Raw genomic sequence first — 276 nt, forward strand, 5'->3', positions numbered from 1 at the left:
ATCGCCCGGCTTTGATATATTCTTGATTGAGAGTATTGGCTGCTTTTTGGGGTTATCTCTGCATCTTGGCTGAAAGTAGATCCTCATATTGCAGGGAAGTAATAAATGAGCAAAACACTAGGTGGGGAGGTTTCAAGTTTGGTCTTCCACCCCAAGATTTTTTGGTCACGTTTATTTAATATGTAGATTACAAAATCGTAGACCTCCTTATTACTCAGATTTAAGAGAGTTGTATTTGGGTTGGTGGAAATATTGGTGACTGAGACAATATAACAA

This window comes from Microtus ochrogaster, chromosome 2 (genome assembly GCF_000317375.1).
Source record: "Microtus ochrogaster isolate Prairie Vole_2 chromosome 2, MicOch1.0, whole genome shotgun sequence".
Taxonomy (NCBI): Eukaryota; Metazoa; Chordata; class Mammalia; order Rodentia; family Cricetidae; genus Microtus; species Microtus ochrogaster.